The sequence below is a fragment of the Natrix helvetica genome, assembly GCF_964273705.1.
Source record: "Natrix helvetica genome assembly, chromosome: 1".
Taxonomy (NCBI): domain Eukaryota; kingdom Metazoa; phylum Chordata; class Lepidosauria; order Squamata; family Natricidae; genus Natrix; species Natrix helvetica.
This window is the reverse complement of record NC_138548.1, coordinates 54,210,819-54,232,168: the sequence shown is the minus strand read 5'-3', so window position 1 is coordinate 54,232,168 and position 21,350 is coordinate 54,210,819. Positions and strand designations below refer to the sequence as shown.

General features: G+C 37.4%; 1 protein-coding gene and 1 long non-coding RNA gene across 3 annotated transcripts in view; one reads left to right on the top strand and one right to left on the bottom strand.

Annotated features, from left to right (window-relative positions):
- Window positions 1–3,409: 3,409 nt before the first annotated feature.
- LOC309383542 lies at window positions 3,410–7,656 on the bottom strand. Its single transcript, XR_014173868.1, has 3 exons — window positions 7,484–7,656; window positions 5,608–5,720; window positions 3,410–3,489 (listed from the first exon to the last, which is right to left on the bottom strand). It is a non-coding gene; the product is annotated as an uncharacterized lncRNA (long non-coding RNA).
- Window positions 7,657–12,159: 4,503 nt separating this feature from the next.
- NRXN3 (neurexin 3) overlaps window positions 12,160–21,350 on the top strand; it is a 1,287,124-nt gene continuing 1,277,933 nt past the window's right edge. For both annotated transcript variants that reach the window (XM_081936219.1, XM_081936218.1), the window contains exons 1-2: window positions 12,160–12,260; window positions 13,330–13,680. The gene's annotated coding sequence lies outside the window, so the exon portion shown is untranslated. The remainder of the gene's footprint in view (window positions 12,261–13,329; window positions 13,681–21,350) is intronic.

Sequence of the window (21,350 nt, the reverse complement as noted above, 5' to 3'; positions counted from 1 at the left end):
CTACTAGCAACGTTCTTTCTCTCTACCTGTACATTCTGCTGTGCTATTTTCTGTCTCCCAATTGAGATACCCCTAACAGCCAGGCCAATATCTTTCAAATGCCACAATACTTGGCAAGAATGCAGGAATGAACTATGGTAATTGTCTCCTGCAAACACCCCTACCCTTTTGCTCCTCTTATATTCACTATGGGAAGGGCCATTCATTGTCCCCCTGTGGCCTTACTCCCAAGTCAACCCCTATTCTTATCTATTCACTTTGTCTGGCAACTCTGCGCTGGCCGCTGGTGGGCCACAACACCTTTGGGACATCCATGACCTGCATGACTGAGAATCTCCACAGACATTCTTCAATTTTACATTATACTCTTTTTTATGTGGCACCGGAATGTATTTCATTGAACATTTGCTTTAAGTTGGTACAAATACTACTTTAAGCAAGGAGTCCATTATTGAAAAAGATATGTGAGTTGCTTAGTGCTTGTGCTTGTTGAGAGATAGCATGAATAGTACTACACATTGACATTAAACATTTAGGCCCTTTCCTTCCACAACACATTTAGCAACTGGAAGAGATCTATGGTTTTATCCAATGCTTGGAGTGGGTGGGGACATAATTTTAAGACTTCAGGTTTTGCATGCTTACTCAAAGCAATTCACTGGAGAGTTGGGAGATTTTATAATATAAATAATATAATTTAGAGAATTGAAAGTCTTGCCTAAATTATGCAATTGACACGTCTTAGTCAGAAAAAGAGATGCATAGGTTAGCTGCATCCTACTTTCCAAGTTTGTTTCCCTCCCAACACTAGCTGTATATTTAGCTGTTGAAGCAGAATGCCTATGAGAAATGGTCTCAGTGACATTGATGCTAAATCCCAAACTGGCTCTTTCTTGCCTGCGAAAATGGCATGTGGCCAAGCATCCTTTCTTAAATCTGGGCCATTCCAGTGGGAGTGTTGCCCTTCTTTCAAATCCACCCACAATAAGTGTGGGGAAGGTTAAAGCTCTCATTGCCTGTGGGAAGATATTATTGCTCATCCAGTCAGTTACTTATCAGATTGGGTTCCTCCTATGTCTTCCTACTAAAGAACAGTTAATAAATGAATTCCAAACCTCAGAGAGATTATAAAAAATGAGGCCTAAATGAAATGTTCAATAATGCCAACATTTGCCTTTAAAATGGTACATTTAATACAGCTGAACAAATTGTGCCCTCTCCTTACGCGGCACAGAAAAATGCAATTTTGCCAAAGATTTGTGACATTCCATTTTTTATCTTTACTGATTTCAAAGACATTAATTCACATTGTCCTTTAATTCTATAGGCTATGGCAGCTCATATGATTTTATAGATACAGTAATGAATCTGCTTCTGAATTGATGACACAATAACAGCATTGTCCATAAGAAGAACTACCTCAGTTGCCTGCATGGATCCAATCTTTCAGTTAAATGACATGTATTTATTGGAATGTGTCAGTGACACTGAGGCAAGCTAGAACGAAGGAAGAGGAAATAATTACCATTGTGATATTGGTGATGGTGGTGGAGAAAGAAGCATGTCTGCTCTAAGCAATTAACTAGAAAGTTGAAGGGTTTTACAATATAAATGCTATACTGATCTTAAAGAGTATTAAAATAATGGGAAGAAGAGTATGGATATACTGTAGCACAAGATAATTATACTACAAAGCAAATATTGATTAAATAAACTTAAGTGACACTGAGGACAATTAAAATAAGGATACTAAAGGCAATGAAGATGAACTTGCATAAATATAAAAATAATTCCATAATTTCATAAAGATTGGAAGTGACATGAATATGGATTCTAACGTAGGCAGCCTTTGGTTTCTTTGACAGTAATATTTATCTAAAATCCATAACAGATCTATGATTGTGATACTGTAAGTACTGGTATATAGTTTAAAATATAAAGTATTTTATATTTTATAAATATAAAACATAAAGTATGTTTAAAATATTCCACATAAATAACTTCATCTATCTAATTATTCATGGATATTATTAGATGTAAAATATCATGGAGGAAACTTTGAATTAATTATTTTTAAAAAGTCAATATATTAAATCCATTAGAAAATGTTTAATTTCTCTATCAAAAGGAACAAATGGATTTTTCCAAAAGATACTTACCTGTAGGGATAAGGAAGGGAATACATTGTAAAATGACCATGTGCAGACAGGTAAAGTCTGAATTAACAGACCATTACAGATTAAAAATATGAGAAAATGTTGCTTCTTCCACTGATGCCACTAAAATCAAAGACTGCAAAAATAAACCCTTCAAATAAAATGATCTCTGCATTCATATCTATGCAAATGGAAACATTTTCCATAATTTAGCAAACCGCTGTTCCCTAAGTGATTGTTTTAAAAATATGGCAGTAACTTTTTCCATCAGTGCTTTGGAGATGTTGCAGAAACACATTGCTAGCCCTCAGCAATAGTAGCCATCAGCCAATCAGATTGCTCTTGAAGCCCTATGTCCTGAGTCTTGTGAAGCTTGTATTTATTGGACTGTTCCATCTGAGTGAAAGCAGGGGAACACATGTTCCATATTAATCTTCATTTCAACTAAATTGTTTTAGCTCATGTTTTATTGTGGCGCTTTGTAACAATACATCAGTAATAGAAGGCCTGGGGCACTGCTTACATGCAGCAGGTTGAGAATTTAAACTGCTCTTGAAACAGCGACCAATCACACAAAGTGAGGCACTCCCTAGTGTACCATGTGAATTTATAATAGTAATTTATATGATGCCCTGAAGCATGATTTGTATTTGGCCTGGAATGCTCGGGTTGATTGAGGAAGGGGGTTGTGTTTCATCAACATTGTCCCTATTTCACTCTATTTATATGGATGTTCTGTTAAAGCATAGCACTTATATGTCTGCAAATGTATTCCTGGAAGGATTGGTTTGCCAATCAAACATTTCTTTCCAAATATTTATCTTTGCAAGCCTGATTTCCAAAACCCTGTCCACAATCGAATCATCCCCAAAAGATGGAACAATGTAAAATGTTTTTCCAGGATACGATCAAGGTTAGAAGTGCTGTAACCGTTCTTCTGATTGTGACTTTCATGATTAAAATATGAAACTGTAAAGAAGCTTTATGCAGCCAAAACTGATACCAAAAAATGGAGAGTTCCAAGAAAAACTCACAATCAACCCTTCGTTCATTGTGCTGTCCATTTAATGTATGAATGCCAAAAACATGTCTGCCCAGATACAGTAGTTTGAATGCAAGAAGTCTGTTAAGTGGCTGCTTGTCCAGTTATTGTTATGAATGTTGAACATGCTTTGAAGCCATCATTAGTATTATTTATCTAGCTAATCTCTGGACCCTTAGACCCGAACCTCAAAAAAATTAAAAAATGATACCTATAGAGGGGCATACCATATCACACAGACATTTATTTAGCTGTTTACTCCACTGTATATGCTACTCGAATCTGGAGACTCTACAAACATACAATAAGCCAAGTATGGAATAAGATTAAAACACATAAACAGTTACTAACATCCTAAGAGCCCAAGAGCTGAGCTTGAGGAAATGGAAATATCACAACAAATTTCATTTAACAAACACAAGGTTTAAATAGCCATTAACTCTATAGGTTGTATTCATGTAACATCTTAGAGTTAAAGCTGGTAAATTAGTTTCTGGCTAGCATATTTCATAGTGTGTTAATGTATTGGTCTTAGCAAGTAGGGGAATATGAAACAGAAGACACTGAACATAATGGAAAGAGGATTTAATCCCGGGATGGCGAACCTATGGCATGCGTGCCACAGGTAACACGCGGAGCCATTTGTCAGGGCACGTGAGGCGTTGCCCTGTTAGCTGGCCAGCATGCATGCGCGCGCTGGCCAACTGAGTTCAGCCTTTTTTAAAGCCATTTTTTGCCCTCCCCAGGCTCCTGAGGCTTTATAGGAACCTGGGGAGGGTGAAAAGAGCCTCCCCTACCCCCGGAGGCCCTCCGGAGGCTTCAGGAGCTTCCCTGAAGTCTCTGGAGCGCAAAAAACCCAGCCCTATGGGCAAACCAGAAGTTCGGGAATGGACTTCCTGTTTGCTCATAGGGTCGGTTTAAGCCCTCTGGAGGCTTCAGGGACCTTCAGGAGGCTTCCCATGTGCACTGGGGGGGTGTCGCACATTGCATTATGGGTGTGGCATGTCCGCACACGACCCCCCTGCATCCCCCCCCCTTATGGCACGCAAGCCAAAAAAGGTTAGCCATCGCTGATTTAATCTGTCAAGGTATTGGGCCAAGGACCCTAAAAATAGTAAAGCAGAACTAAACCTAAAACATTTATTTTGCAACACAAAAACTTTAAGATATTTGGTAAGATATGGTATGATATACTAGTTTAAGTTAAGTATCCTATGAAATGTCCTACTTTTTTTCTTTTTGAGTATTTCTAATAGTATCCTTCACTCATCTATTAATTTTACTGCTGAATTCCTCCTCGTGTAGACAACTATTGCTTTTCCATATAGCATAATTCAAAATGGATTGGATTGCCCAGTTTAGCTGGATTATTATTATTATTATTTCATAAAATGAGTATCTTGTTATGTTTACATCTATAAATTTTGCACTATTAAAAAAAACCCTCTCTCAATAATCAATTATCATTGGACTTCTAACTTTGCTCTTATATTGACAAGAAAAGTGGTTCCTACTTTGGAAGAATAAGAAAATATGAAAAGCATGCCACCTGGCTATTCCTGAGATTGTACTGTGTTTTTCAAGAATCAGAATTACGTTAAATCATTTGAGTGGACTGTCTGTTTCACCTGGCACTATCTGAGTCTTAAATAGAACTTTTATTCTCTGAGACTCTTTTATAGAAGGTGCTTCAATAAAGACCCCAATCTCACCTGCTTGTTTAAAGTTAAACCTTAAAGTTAAAGTGATATTCTCATTTGATGAAGCTTGCACTTTAAGCTTGGGTATTTGCAAGCATGCGCTATTGTCAGGGGTGGGTTCCAGCAGGTACTATTGCGGTTTTGCTCTTGCGTGTGCCGTGCACACACTTTGTGCACACGTGCATGCACAGTGCAATAAAAATTGTGCATAAAATGCACAATAGCAGAAGCGAAAATGTGCAGACGCGAAAAACAAGATGGTGGCACCTATGGCACCACCCGGAGAACCGGTTTGTGGCATGGCAGGCCTTGGTCACTGCTGGTTCCAGCAACCCAGGCCCACAAACCACTACTGATTTGGCCAAACCAGTCTGAACCAATAGGAACCCACCACTGGTTATTGTCCTTTCTAAGCTATCATGCCAAGCTACTGGTAGTCTAATATGAAACATCTATGGACACATAATCAATACAATACAATACAATAGTAGAGTTGGAAGGGACCTTGGAGGCCTTCTAGTCCAACCCCCTGCCCAGGCAGGAAACCCTACACCGTTTCAGGCAAATGGCTATCCAACATCCTCTTAAAGACTTCCAGTGTTGAGGAATTCACAACTTCTGGAGGCAAGCTGTTCCACAATAGCACTCCTGAAATACTGTGCTTAATTGCCAGTAAAAATGAATCTTGCTTCAGTATCCTTGCCTGTACCTTTATGTCCTTGCCTTTATGCTTATATTTCAGTTGTGGTTGATTTTACAGAGCTACATATATGCACATTATTTTGATCAAGGCTGTCCAGTGGATTTCCTTCCAGGTGTTGTCTAGAACATAAACACACACATATTGATCAGCATGCCTGCCATAGCAAAAAAAAATTGCACTATAAAATAGCACCATCTTTTTATGCTATTTTTTGTTTGTGCATTTAGCTATTAAACAAATACAGTTGACTGCCATAGGAGGGGGTGGAAATGGATTTGCAAATCAGGATAAAGAGATATCGCTTGCTAGTCAACCAGAATAATTTCTGAACTGGACCTCCTGCAGGAGTTAAAAAATGAAGTTTATGGGAGAGAGGCTTAGAACTAATCTTTGGAAATGATGGTAAAGTGAATTCTTTCCAGCCTCTGCTTTGATTGTTCTTTCTCGGTTTTTGATATTCTTTATTAATGTAATGCGTTTGCTCTCTGAATTGGAATAAGGTCACTATTCAGATAGGATCAGTTTCAGGTACCACAACTGAGATGATCTGATCATAATTTGGAATTGCACTTCTAAATTTACAGAGTTCTATTAACTTCTTAGAAGAAGATGCTAAAAATACTAATTTGGAAAGGAAAGGAAGGGGAAGGAAAGGCCAAGAAGGGAAGGGGAAAATCTGGATGTCTCTTTTCCTTAACTTGGATGTTATTATCAGAGATCATGTGTAACAGATAATACTATACTGAACAACTTACTTTCCTTTTTTGCAAAGCCATTGCAGCACCTATCTTTTATCAAGGACTCAGTGAGTGATGAAATAAATGGATGATCATGATGGGATTAGAATAAATCATCCCCACTTAAACTGCTATCCATGTTGGTACTTCAACTCCCATAACACCTGATCATCAATCAAATGACATACTACTTGTGAATTGGAAACTAAACTGATGAAATAATTAAAAAGTTAATGTATACCCAGTCTATGCGTTGAACATAAAATTTCTGCTATTTTTATTTATTTCATTACTTGACTAGTTTTCAGGAGTGTCCTTTTCCTAGAACAGCTTCATTAAAAATCCATTTAATACAAAGGTGATGAGAACAGAAAATAGTTTGAAACAAATGCAAAAAGAAACCTATTAAAAAAGTGAAATCCAAAATTTAAATAATCATAGCATTGTTTCTTTCTCTCTTTCTCTTTCTTCCCTGTAGATGTGTGTGTAAATGTATGTTTACACACACACACACACAAACAAATGTATACATACATAATCATATTGCCTGATTAGAATGCTCTGATCTAATAACCTTCCCAGAATATTATTTTTTTCATTTTCTATCCTTTTTTTTTTATATGACAGGGAGTAATTTAAACCAGATCTAGGGTGAGTCTATTTCCCCCCCCAAACCAGGAGTATGATTGAGTATCAGGATTTAGATTGAGATCATCACCCTGAAGTTAAGACCCTCCTTTTGCTTGCCTAAATCTGCTTTAGATCAACAGCTTTCCTTGGAATGACCCCTTCCCCATCCAATTCTTGTAACTCTTTATGTTGTTATTGTCCCAGTGCAAATAAAGATGTATGTCCTCTGCATGACATGAACCTTCTTGGTGGCCACAGACAAGGAAATTCTATTAATCTTATCGGATTGGATTTTAAAATACCACTGCTATTACTATTACTAATATTTCTCTTAAGAATTCAAGATAGCTTCTGACTTCTGGGGAAGCAATGGTAGACTTAAGACGGCTCCCTGGTGAGTGGACCCTGTGGCTAAGCCAGAAAGAAGAATCAATATATGGATCAGCTCCTTTAAATCCCTCCAGACCAAACAGAGAGCCAGGATTACCCACAAGTCAAGCATGAAATCCTCTTACCTTCGCTACGGGTTCAGAACCGGGACCACGCATGTAGCACTTCTGCGCATACACAGAACATCCGTGATGACATCTGGCAGGTGGGGGAAGCCTCCAGCCACCACCAGTACCGGTTCGCCCAAACCGGGGCAAACTGGCAGAATACCACCTCTGCCGCACATTCTCCATACAGAGGGCCCCTGTGAGGAGATTGTAAAATGGGGGTATCTGGCAGGTTTAGAGTACTGGAAGCCAGAGAAAAGTCATCTTACCTAAGCTACACCTTCAAAAAGACACTGGGCTTGCAAGCTTTACGTCTTAACCATCTAAGAGAATTCTGGCTTTTGGGATGTTAAGAATCTTCAGAAGGATAAGTTTCACTGCACTGTGCATTTTCTTCTATCCTTTAAAAGAAGAACACTAATTTTTGAAAATATAGCAAAAGGGTGACAAGAATGTTGATTATGAAAAGTTATGAATGGATTAAGGGGCCACTAGGAATTGAAGGAATATTTTATGTGAATTGTTTAAATTTTTTCAAAAATTTACATGAAAATGTTGAAACTAAATGTAAAATAAAAATCCTGCCATAGAAAAATATTCTTCCTAAGTTTTTTTCTCTGACTGTTAAGGCACTGAGAACTCCTGCCTCTCTTGCCTGATTATTTCCTAGTGTTGAAAGAAATGTCCTTCTGGGTTCGGCTCAAAGTGGGGAAAAAGACACTGGAGACATGGAGGCTGCTTGGAAAGATGGTTTTAATGGTGGACAGGACCACATGGCTTGAGTCCTGAACAGAAAAGGTGATCACATGCTTCAATGTTGGTGGAGAAGAAGAGAAGGAAGGACTGAGATGCTGAGTCCTTGGTTTATGGCCTCTCTGGCCTTTGATCTTGATCTTGTCTTCTAATTAGTTGTCAGACTCCCATGGGGCCATGCAGGGGCAACTCTCTAGGATGCGTTTTGAATCCAGGTTTGGTTGAGTTCTCAAATGCCATGTGGTGAGTTGGGTAAAGGGCCAATACTACCATGCCTTAATCCCATCACTCTGGAGTTGGAGAGGAGAACTCTTGATTATGTAAAGTGAACTAACTCAGGCTCTAATGGCTCATTGACAAAGGGAGATGGGCAGGAAGCTGCACGCAGCTATTCTGTCTTTTAAAACATGTTTCTTCCTTTTCACATCCAGAGAAATATTCTGCCTTTTCAATATTTCCTAGGATATTTTATTTTTCTGGGAGAGGGCTGGGTGATAACTTTCCACACAAGGCAGCATCTCTTCTTTTCATTTCCCAAGATCAATCACACATTCTACTACAGGGACATACAAATAATAAATCAGAAGAGTAACTTGAACAGCTTCCTTATCTTCGATTTACAAAAGAGACATGTTAAACTATTGAAACAGTTTCTGGGAGGAGAGAAAGAGAAAATAATAAGAAATCAACTTGGTGGACATTATTTGAAGGGATTAAATATCAGGCTTTTTTAAAAAAATGGAAGGAATTTAAAGTGGATTTATTTAATCAGGGTTAAAATATATATGTTTCTTCTGGTAGTTCTTAATAAACTTGTTAACTTTGAGACTTTAAAGATATTGTTTATAGTATGTATGTATGTATGTATAATTTGTCTATTGGTAAAATAGGAGATGGGGAAGAAGGGATATTTTATTGAAATATCAAAGTTGAAGTTTTTTGTAAAATGAAATTTGCAATTGTCTGGGGTGAGGGGAATGTTTTTGTGCGTGTGTGTACATATGTACACACACAGTTTTTCTTAGCACTTTTCATTTTAAAATGTTTATATTCTTCTAAAATTGTATTAGTTTTTTTATCCTTGTATCTGAACATTTCAATAAAAATTAGTATTAATAAAAGGATTCAGGGTGGCATGTTGGGTAGATTGAACTGAAGTTGGGCCATTCCCAGTCTTGAGCTAACATTTTGCTCACTTACTCTGGCAAGTCATGAGAATTGCTTTGTTATATGATCTCTCAACCTTTCTTCTAGAGGCTGTTTTCTGGGAACAGTTATGAGGTATTTATTTGCCTTTAAGAAATATTTTCTATACATGAATGTGAATGTGGACGTAGAATGTGAAAGTAATGTGGGAATCAAATTTTAGAATCCAAAGTTTTCATTTAAAAACTAGTCTGGAAGAAAAAGCAGTTTTATACTTTTCAGAACAGGAAAAAAAAAGATTGTGAACATGATGGTAATACTTCTGGGAAAGTTACCATCAGAGATCTTCAAGACATTATGTCTTCAAGTTAAGATTATACATTATGTCTTCAAGTCATGATCTAACAACTTACTCATTTTATTTCAAATATATCTATTTAGCAAAAGAAATAGCTTGGTCAGTGACAAGAGAGATTCAGAAGGTGGGAGAAGACTTTTCCGGGATAATATGTCATGAATTGGTTCATTAAAGCAGAAATCCTATTCAAAGCAGCGAGTTAAATCATTGTGGCTGACGGCAAAATTAGTTAAAAAGAAGACTTTCTAATAGAAAATAGCTGATTTTGTAACTGTTTCTACTTTACAGGATGGCAGAAGCTCAAAATGAAATCCCTTGTCCACCGTTGAGGATCAAGAAGTAATCAGTAAGGGACATAATGAAGAAGTAATCAGTAAGGGATGTAATGAGAAAGAATCTGGACAGACAAAATGTTCTGTCTCATTGTTAAAAGCACAGTTTCCCCCAAAGCTGTGTAGCTTATTTTATTATTTTATTTATTTGTTTTATTATTTTATTTTCTGAGATGACTCCTGACTCTAAATTGATTCTGGGTAGCTCACAGCATATATCTTCTGTCTTCAGTCTTTGCTGCAACATTTTACTAGATGAATAGCAATATCACTTAGACTTATATATCACTTCACAGCGTTTTTACAGCACTCTCTAAGCAGTTTATAGAGTCAGTTTATTGCCCCCAACAATCTGGATGCTCATTTAATGACCTCAGAAGGATGGAAGACTGAGTCAACCCGAGTCCGGTCAAAATCGAACTCCTGTTTGTGGCAGGGGTGAAATGCTCTGAAGTCTGCTACTGGTTCGCTTTGTGCGTGCAGGCGCACCACATGCGCTAAAAAGTCTTTTCTAAATCTGCAAAGTTAAGTAGAACAGCGAGGGGGGGAACAACTGTGCCACACGATTTAGATTCACTAGAAAACAGGATTTCCTGTTTTTTAGAGAATATAAATCGTGCGGCACAGCTGATTGTCACACAGCTGATCATTGTCACTTTTTTTTACTTTTTTAAAGCATTTTTTAATTACGGGTTCAGGCAGTAGTTTAAAAATGCTTTAAAAAGTAAAAAAAAAATTACGACGATCAACTGTGCGACAATCAGCTGTGCCGTACGATCATCAGAACTTTTTTTAAACTTTTTTTTTAGCATTTTTAAACTACCGGTAAATTTTTTTTTAAAAGTTTCAACAATCACATGGCACAGGTGATTGTCAAAAGGCTGATAGTCAGAACTTTTTAAAGAATTTTTTACTACTGGTTCAGGCAAACCAGCCCGAACCAGTAGCGTTTGACTCCTGGTCTGTGTGCAGTTAATCTGCAATGCTGCACTGCCAGAGCTCATACTTTGGATATGTCAATAGCTTTCAATCTAATCTACTTTACTGATTAGAGGAACATTGGAGGAGTGGAATGAAGGGTATGCCATCATTGATATCTGGAAAAAAAGTAAATCTATTTATTCTCTCTGTACACTCTTTCCTCAATATGGCAAAACCCCAATGTGTTGAAATTACCAGAACTATCAGCTGCTGGCTGGAAATTCTGGCAGTTGTAATATTCCAGATTGTGAAGACTTTGACTAGGTTAAATTAGTGATTTTCTGGTATTTTTTGTTATAGTCTACCCTTTGTGATGGTCTTTCAATTTTTATAATAAATCTGTCCAAAGCAAAATAAGACTTTGAGAGCAAAGAAATTATCTCTAGCTAAGATTTTCAAAATTTTGTGTTTCTTTGAATAAATACAAAACAGATGTGCAACGAGGAGTACATACAAATACCTATATTTCCATCTTAACCAGTGATCAAATGTAGATGGCAGCTTCCAAGATCTAGCATTATTGACGTGATTTAAGATGATAAGAAGTTGGTGACTCGTACCACAAATCAAATGGTCTATTGGCAATTTTGTTATAGGAGTCTAATGTGATTCCTTCCCAAGTCACCTTCTAAGTAATCTAAGAATTTGGTATTATCCTTCCTGTTTTGTTTAACAAGGGAGATCCTCCATGATCCATTATGCTGGTGAGGCTAAGTGGATTTACTTTGTATTTATTTTGTACAATGACAATAAAGACTACACTATTTACAGGACCATGTGTGAGCTCTGTTCCAAGGATCTTCTGCTGGGTCTATTGCTCTACACCATCTTTTCCAAGGAAGACACCACAGATACTCACTAGTTTTCTTCTTTAAATTTCTATCATTCTGCAGAGATGATGTAATGCGCGGAACATATTAAGCAGTAGGCAATTACTCTTCACTGCAAGTTTTCTTCAGTGTGTCACTACCCTATGTTCCTTTGGTAAGCTGCAAAGTGCAGCTTTGGTAAGTGTCCCAACTATTATAGACCTCAGTGGCTGTATCATTTACCATTTCGAATCCTCAACCAGGCCTTTGGTTTCCACAACAAATCTATCAAGGAACCTATCATTAGAAGGCTATCCTACGTCTATTACTGTAACTGCTACTGGCATCTTCCTGGCTTTGCTCTAGCCTTAGTTTTGTCTTCTTCAGCTGATGTAGCTTTAAGAAATGATGTCCCGGTGTTTGGAGGCCGTACGGGTCTGGATGGATGGCAACCGACTAAAACTCAACCCTTCCAAGACGGAGTGGCTGTGGCTTCCGGCCTCCCGGTTCAACCAGGTGCTTCCATCTCTGGCCATTGGGGGCGTGCAACTAGCCCCCATGGAACAGGTGCGCAATTTGGGCGTCCTCCTAGATGCCCGGCTGTCCATGGATGACCATGTAACAGCCGTGGCAAGGGGGGCGTTCCATCAGGTCCGCCTGATGCGCCAATTGCGCCCCTTATTGGACCGGGATGCCCTACGCACAGTCACCCATGCGCTAGTGACGTCTCGCCTGGACTACTGCAATGCTCTCTACATGGGGCTTCCCTTGAGATGCACTCGGAGACTGCAGTTGGTCCAGAACGCGGCCGCGCGGGTGATTATGGGGAGGACTAGATACTCCCCTGTAACACCTCTCCTGCGCGAGCTGCACTGGCTTCCTGTGGTCTACCGAGTGCGTTTCAAGGTTTTGATTATGATCTTTAAAGCGCTTCATGGCACAGGGCCTAGTTACATGCAGGATCGCATCCTGCCCCACACATCCCTACGACCAATTCGCTCACACAGAGAGGGACTTCTCCGGGTGCCGTCCGCCAAACAGTGTCGGGGGGCGACACCCAGGAGCAGAGCCTTCTCTGTGATGGGCCCAGCCCTGTGGAATGACCTCCCCCGTGACATCAGGATTACTTCCGATCTCCGCTCCTTCCGTGTACAGCTGAAGACCCACCTCTTTCAATTATCTGGCCTGGCTCAACCGTAATTTTTCTCACTCCTCCTGACTGTCTTTTTAAATTTTAAATTTTAATTGTACATTGGGTCTTTTACAATTGGGGTATTTTAATGGGGATTTTAACTGTCTAAATGTTGTAATTGGTTACCTCCCCCGTGCATGTTTGTCTCTGTATTTTTGTATGTTTATGTGTTTGTACACATGTTTCTATGTTCTATATGCCCATTGTACACCGCCCCGAGTCCTGCCTGGAAAGGGAGCGGCTAATAAATTCAAATTTATTATTTATTATTATTATTAAGTATGCTTAGCTAGTGGCTATTTTTCCATTGACTTTTTTAGCTACTCAATTTCAAATTCTACAGCTTAAAGAGAAAACTAACTTTTCAGTTAGCTCTCATAAATAGTGGGGAAAAATCCCCCTCTTCCCACTCTCTTTTATATCTCTCAGCTGGGTTATACACTTCTGCTTTTTACCTACACAGCTCCATCAATGTAAGCATATGGAGTCATTTAAAAGCAGCAGAGAAAAAGAGGAGCTTCAGGACATACTTTCCAAGCTGTGCAGACCCAGTCATTCTATCCATATAACACCTTTGTTGTCTTTTAAAGAACTTTTGAAGATAGCTCTAAAGTAGAGCAGATGGTATTAAACATAAGTCAAAGGTGACTCAATCAACCTTATGCATAAACCTACTTTTAGACAGAGAAAAATTGCATCATGATGTTTCTGATCACTGATACTAATGATATATGCTATATATGTATCTAATAGAAAAGAATATATGTTGGTGCTCCCTAGCTCAGTTGTTTGCTTGCAGACATTTCGTTTTCCATCTAGGTAACATAATCAGGGCTAGTGAGTGTGGGGTTGCTCTCTATTTAGGTACATTTGCTTGCCTTCTCAGTGTTAATGGGGCTGTGGTTTTCCCTTTGTAGTTCCCTTAGTACTATTGTTTTCTACTGAATTGCTTGGCTATTGTTCATCTCTGCTTATCAGGGTGTTGGCTGTGGAGGGTATGTATCCTGGTCCTTTTTGCTTTTGTAGCTTGTGGTAGTCTCTTTTGAATGGTGTATAAATATGGTTGATTTCTATGTTACTACTAATGGCTGATTTGTCTGAATGCCTAGTTTCCACAATTTCTTTGTCATTTCTGGATTTACCTTGGTTTAGGATGCTCTCAGTTTTCCACTTGAAACTGTGGCTGGGTTTTTCTGTTTGTTGTGAGATTAAGGAGTTTTCACTGTGTCTTCTGCTAGTTGGTGTTCATGGATACAGTGTTAGTTTTCTGCTTGTCTGTCTTACATAATGTCTGTTATAGTCCTTCCACTGTATATTGTAGATGACTCCTCTATTTTCTTCTTGGGAGGGTTTAGTTTTTGTACTGTGACGATGCTGTGTGGTTGTAATAGTCTGTTGATTGTTCTGAGATGTTTTTGACATATGTTACTGCTATTCTTTTTATAGATTGTGTTGGTTGTGCTGTAATGGTTTGAGCATTAACATTGATTTACATTTCTAATTTGCCATTGTTTCGTCTGTTGATGAGGATATCGAGAAGGGTAGCCTGTTGTTTACTTCTTCTTTTGTGAAGAAGTAAACAAAATCTTTGAAGATTTTTATTGTTTCATGTGTCTTTTCTAGTTCCATTTTTTATTATGGTGAAGGGTTGTTAAATATCAGACCCATACTTTTGGTAATATGTGTGGCCCTGCAATACTTTCTAGAATCTGCATTATGGTCTCTGCTATGATTCCTGAGAATGGTGATTTAATGGATATTTATATGATTTGTTGGTATATCTTTCTACCAAACTGAAAGTAAGTAATGAGGCAGAGATAATTTATATCCAGGATTTTGAATATTTTGATCTTAGTTCATTTGGCTAGGTTTCATGTCTTGGGTAATACTGTTGCCATAGATCCATTAGTCTGGATCTATGGATTAGGGATGTGATGAGTGCTCTGACATCAAATGAAATCATAATTCCATCTTTTTCTATTTTTACATCTTTGATTTTCTGGAGGCAATATGGCGGGGAATTAATAAGATATTATCTCCCCTCTATGAGATGTCCAAGTACCAAAAATAATGAGTTTCAAACAATTTTTCCCATAAGGAATAATATAGTGAGTCACAAGGCTGCCAACACCAACAAGTTCTAGTGTGTTGAGTACCAAATAAACAATGAGTACCCAGACAAAATTTTCACATCAAAATGCATTGAGTACCAAATCCAATGAGTTTCAAAGCAATTAAGTACCAAGGTAGTACTGTAGTTGCATCACTGTAAAGAATTGTGGTGCCTGAGATCTTGCGATGTTCTAATGGCTATAAAAATGAGTCTGAGGACCCTTTGTATCCTGCCATAAAGATGGCTTTAGTCTTTTAAATGAGCCTTGAAATATATGAAAAATGAACTCTACTTGTGCAACACTGCAGTTCCTGCATCTCATAAGTGGCTGAATTTTGAAGAAGGCAGAACGCTCTGTAATATTCTAGCTTGGATGAAACCAGTAGGCATATGATATTAAGGCCAAGCTTGATTTCTTAGGTATGGTTACAACTTATAAATCAAATAGATTGTTAAAGGTAATTATAACCACCAAGGTCACCTCTTCTTAATAAATAATGCAAGAATATGTACATAGTATTCTAAACAATATTGCTGTTCAAAAGAAGGACTGTCCAAACTCATCTGTGGTCTTCCAAGCAAAGAGCCTTTCTGCTTTATTTGGATTATATTTTAGTTTATTTGGCCTTATGCTTCTTAGAGATGTCACCACACACTGATTTATGGCATTTCTTTTGGTGAAAACAAAGAAACATGCCACAACATAAGAAGCTTTTTAGTGCAAGCTCAGTCCTGTCAGATTCTATGATTTCTGAATATGACAAAAAAATATTTTCTGAAACAGGTTGAAAACATGACCACAGAAAATGCAATACACTTTATTCCCTATTTCCAGAGCCTTTTATCTGTTAAAAATAGAAGAGTTTACCGTAGTGCATTGGTGCTATATGGTTTCAACACCTTCCATTTCTTTACTGATGAATGGGCAACAGCTGTTGTGTTATGAACCAGAGTACTTTACTGGTTTCCAAATGCAGCACAATTGAGGCTTCCTATTTGGTTTCTTGATACATGGCATGCTAAGAACAACGTGACACTCTTAAAGTTCAGTCAGACCAGTTTAACTGATATGTCCATGCACATTCATTTTGATGTGCATACAGAAACAAGATCAGAAGGGGGTGGCATTATGGGAATGTTTTCTTGTAGCATTTCCTCGTGCTTAAACAATCCATGCAACAATGTGCAGGATGACATAGAGCAGGGGTGTCCAAACTTGGGAACTTTAAGACTTGTGGACTTCAAGTCCCAGAATTCCCCAGCCAGCATGCTGGCTGGGGAATTCTGGGAGTTGAACTCCACAAGTCTTAAAGTTCCCAAGTTTGGACACCCCTGACATAGAGCATTGCCTGAGTGCCTCACAACAAAGTGGTGATACAATTTACACTACCACCGAGTGAGAGCAACACTACCTTTTGTCACTGTTGCTGATTTTTCTAAATGGCAGTTTCATAAGACAAATACTATTGAGTATATTCAATTTACTCCGCATAAAAAGGGGAAAGTATCTAAAAGAGGTCAAAGAAAAGGAACAAGTTTCAGCCAGTGTCTTGGAAAGTATGGAAAAAACTGGTATTTTCCACCTTGAAAAAAATCGTTAAAAGTATTCCACATAACATTAGTTCTTCATTTAAATACCTAGTCATATTACTACAGTGCTGTTTTCTTTCTTATAGAAAAAACTGTTATAATTCAGTCACAAAATTTGCAGGGTATAAGTATCCATTGTACTCTTTCTATGTGTGGATGATCTGATTATAGCTCAGAAACCGATTGAATTTGTTACAAAGCTAAGGATACGTAAGAAAATATAAATTTCTCCCAAAATTAGGTAACAAGCCCACAGAATAATTTGAAACAGTATCTAACATTACTGAACTCAATTTGTGATCTTCTGGTTAAAAGATCTACCCTGTTGTTAAAAAATAAATAAAAGAAAAATGCTTATTTTGACACTTGGCTGGAATCTAAACATAACAATAATAATAAACTATTATGGGTCTATATGGGTTTTATGGTTCAGACGGTTTTTATAATACTTGATTCCTGATCATAGGCTGGGTCTGTATTTAATAATCTTTTTTCACTTTGAAAATATCAGCCTTTATCACCTCTTGTAGGAAGAAATGGATGACTCACCAATGAAATTATTTCATGACTTTCAGAAGTGCCGTCCCTCAAAATATGTAGAACTGAAATATTATTTGGTGGTCTTCAGCAGTTGATACACAACTCAGAGGCAGTGGCCCATCAACAATGGGCAGAAAGATCAATATTTTTCTGTTTATATAGTCATTTTTATTCATTGAATAGGGTAAGAAATCTTGATGCTGTAAACAAAAGGGAAGAGTCTTAACTCTGTTTTAAGATTTTAAAAAAGTGGGAGTGGAAGATGTGTTTCCATTTATCTACATGGTAAATGCTTGTCAGTGACGATCTAAGCAGTGTACACAGATTGCTGAAAAATATATGGTCTGCTGGTAAGAGACAGACAATTCATCATCACGTTACAGTCAATATTTGATTGTGGGCCATAAGTACAGTACCAGTGTTTTATTTAGCTCTTTTTCTCAAGTGAGAACAATAACTTCAGTTTGATCAAAGCATGAGTCAATACACATTCTACAAATCTGCAAAGGAAGGTATATCTAATGGCTTGTTTGCACCTATAGGTACAATTACCAGAGTAATTCTCATTTGATGACTTGCACAAAAATGTATGACTGTTTGGCTGTGAAACTTATTTTGTGACAATTTTTTCTAAGTAGTAGGCACATGAAGACATTTATAGTTTGTATGTCTAGAGGGATTGCAAACACTTGAATAACTATCCCTACTCCATATTCACTTTTTTATTCTTTATTAAGGATCAAAACAGAAGACATATAAATGGAATGTAAAATCAGCAGTTGGAAGAAAAGATAAGGAAGAAAATAAGAGCAGAATGGGCCTGGGAATGGGGTGGGAATGTAAGAAATGCAGGAGTGAAAGCTGCATTATATTTGACAATCACTCTGAAAGCATGTAATTTCTATACATTAAGAGGAGGCAAGGTGCATTATAGAGTTACATTCTCAGTCCTTGCTTTTATCCATCTAAGTGCAGAACAGCGCTTCCTACCATAGATACTCACCATGTGATTGAAAATCCTCACCATGGAGTTATTCATTCACACAGAGGGAGACAAAGTTTTTGACTGATGGGCATATTTAAAATTTTGGTAACATATTGTGGGGAAAAGATCTTATCTATAGTCTCAGAGTAACTGCGGTGGGGCTTATAGCTAGTGAAAAAAATATAAATTTACCAGGACATATTTCTTACCCACCTACTCATCCATCCAAGCATGCATGCATGCATGCATGTATGTATGTATGGATGGATGTATGGATGGATGTATCAGTAAATGCAACATACCTTGCACAGTTACGTGAGACCCAAAGACATTTGTGAATGTCAAATAAACATAATGAAAAAGATTTTGTAGCATATCAGTTAATTTGTGAGAAAGGTCATATGGTGGGCATTAAGGCAGAGGTCAGTAGGCATATTGGGGTTGATGTTCTCCACAAGATCTGTGTGCATAGAGTGTAGTATCTCCTTTAATTTGAGTTTAATTACTGGTACCTTCCAGTATATGTCTTCATTTTTTTCTTGGCAAAAATGCAGATATGGCTTGCCATGGTCTTCATCGGGTATATTTTTCAGTTTCCCAGTCTAGCCTATTCATACATGCAGACAAGTCAGCGGTGAGCCTGTTTTGTGTTTGTTTTTAGTACTTATTTGTAAGGGTCATTAGAGGTTCAGTCTCCAGTTGTTTTAAAGCAAGTAGCAATTCAAGAATGAAAGGGAAGGAGCAACAGAGTTGTTGCTGAAAACAAATATTTCAATAGTTTAGGTCCAGAAGCCTCTTCTCTAGGGGAACTGCTTCCGAGCTACATTTTTTTATGAAAAGAAAGGGGTATGGATGATGCCAGGCCTCAAATATCAGACCACCAGTTTATGCATGTAGATATCTATAGGCAAAACACCATGGACTCAATATGTAGGATAGCAATACATGGGTTACCATCTCTGTGAATGTCAAATGCTATGCTAGAATCAGTAATCCATGTATTGCTACACTGCCCATTGTACCACTTATAGCATCTGACATTCATAAACCCAATTTAGTTCTTTTTCTGATCAAGGAATTACAATCTTCCTTCTGCAAGGCCTAATTTAGATGATGATAAAGGTTGCCAAGATTCTTGCAATAGCTATGGCTTACAGATGCTGAATGATACCCTTTACTTGATATTGCTTTGGGTTTGTTTTTCCCCTACATTTTGCATATCAAATTTGTGCTTTATTGGTTTCTGTATTTTAAATTCTGTATTTGTGTTTTATTAGTTTGGAAAATAAATCTAAATGAAAATGTACAGTATATGCATGTGTGAGCAAGATAAACAAGAGATCTTTAAATCAATGACATGCATTCTATGAACAATGACTTTAAATTCAATCACCTTTTAATTCAAAGATTCCAGTAATTCCTAATAAATGTGCATTTTGATCAGAATTGTGTATGAATCATTGTCACGTTGTCAGAGGAAAACAACTTGATATTAAATCTGGTTGTTACCAAAACAAGAGACACACCAAAGTATGGCAGTTCCAACTAAAAGCAAAAACTGTCCAGTCCATTGCATACTTGGGTAGGAGGAAGTGACAAAAAATTTTGAACTTTTATTTTACTAGCATTTGCTATGCACTAGTACTGGTACTAAGGTTTTTAAATAGCTTTTTAGGTTTTCTACAATAAAATTACATCAGAGGTTCCAGGATTCTTATGTACATGTTTAATTAAATCCAGTCAAAGTCTGCTGAGGAAAGACCTAATGGTTTATAATGGAGTCTTGAGGTCTCCACATGACCCCTGAAAACCTCCAGTTCACTTCCTCCAAATTTGCTGCCTGTCTATAATCTTTAATGTGACAGGAGAGGAAATTATTAAATGAATGGAGAATAATCCTTATTTCTGTGAAAACAGTGCTTCAAATTGATTGAGAGTGATTTGCTTCTGGTCAGTGTGTTAAATCAGAACATTTATTTATTAAATTTATACACTGTCCACCTTACCTAAGTGACTCTGGGCTGTTTACAACAACATAAAAAACTATATAAATCTATGAATAAATGCATCTAGACTGACTTGGAGATATTCAGATACTTTTCACACAAATCTAGAGATATCTTTGTGATCTGGATTGATTCTCATTCAATTGATATTTGGTTTTCAGGTTTAATCCAGTTCAGTTTGAATCAAATTGGATTTTATGAATTGATTCTAATATTTGTATTAAAATGAACCCAAATTTTAAATATCACAGCATTCGTACACAAATAATTGAATTTAAAGTACATGATATAAATAAAATCAAATGTAGATTTTGGGGGAACATTCACTTTTTTGTCTAAGGCCTATTAATTTTTTCTGATGTCATCTAGAGATTAAGTTTGTCTCTCTCTCTCTCTCTCTCTCTCTCTCTCTCTCTCTCTCTCTCTCTCTCTCTCTCTCTCTCCTCTCTCTCTCTCTCTCTCTCAAATATTGTAAAATTTTAGTAGAGATTTCCCCCACCCAGGATTGGTTCTTAAGGCAAAATATCAATTTAATGAAATTCAGCTCTTTGGCCCTTTTTATTTTCTTGGCAACAATACAGAATTGGTTTTCCATTGCCATTGTCTAGTATGTGTTTTTAAAATTCTCAATCTAGCTCAAAGCCCTGGAATGTTCTTGTGATTCCCAATCAAGTACTAACTAGGCTGAACCCTCCTTACTTTTCTTGAGGTCTGTCAAAATCAGCAAGGCGACATCTTCTGCAAATCTAACTCATAAGGGTACATCTATAAAAATACAGTACATTCTTATGAGTGAGTAGAAAATGATAAATTTCTAATATTTCTTTGCAACAGCGGTAATAACATTAAAGGATTTCATAGACGGATGAATATTTTCCAGTCCTTATTCCTTGTTTGACCCTGAGAAAAATGTTTTCCTTTTGTAGCATTATACATTTGAATAAATTCCATACCACGGTGATAGTCATGTCAGTTTTATCCATATCCCCTGCCTTGTAGCTCTCTCAAAGCAAAGAAATGGACTTCTACTGAGGCCTAAGAATATATTTCTCTCTTGTCTCCCTGCTACACTGCTGTTGA